A 424-nucleotide genomic window follows, 5' to 3' on the forward strand; every position below is an offset into this window, starting at 1 on the left:
GCGCTGCCCTGAGCCGCCGCGGCCGCCCCAGGTTTGAACCGCAGCCCAGCGCGGCCTCTCCCCCTCGGTGCCGGTGTCACAGTCCGCAGCCACCGCAGATGCAGGGGCATCGTCAAACTGTCGTTTCCACCCCCAAAACCCTTCCCACGCCCTCTCCTTCTGGCGAGAGAAGTGACTAACGGTCCTTTTGCTTTCGGGCCAGAGCTGATAAAAAGGAAAAACCCCGGAAAAGTTATGTAAAATCGTGTTTATAGGGGTTTACAGTGACTCTTGAGCTGCAATTGAGTTGCTGTTGAAAAGAGAACAATTGCAGAAAATTCGGGACAGGTATCGATCTGCCTACCTGGCCTTGCACAGTGCCAGTTTGCCTTTTACTGAGGGCAAAAGTAAATGTTGATTGAGATTGCTGCATATAAACAAACAT

This window comes from Athene cunicularia, assembly GCF_003259725.1.
Source record: "Athene cunicularia isolate RWA chromosome 6 unlocalized genomic scaffold, athCun1 chr6_part1, whole genome shotgun sequence".
In the NCBI taxonomy this organism is placed as follows: Eukaryota; Metazoa; Chordata; class Aves; order Strigiformes; family Strigidae; genus Athene; species Athene cunicularia.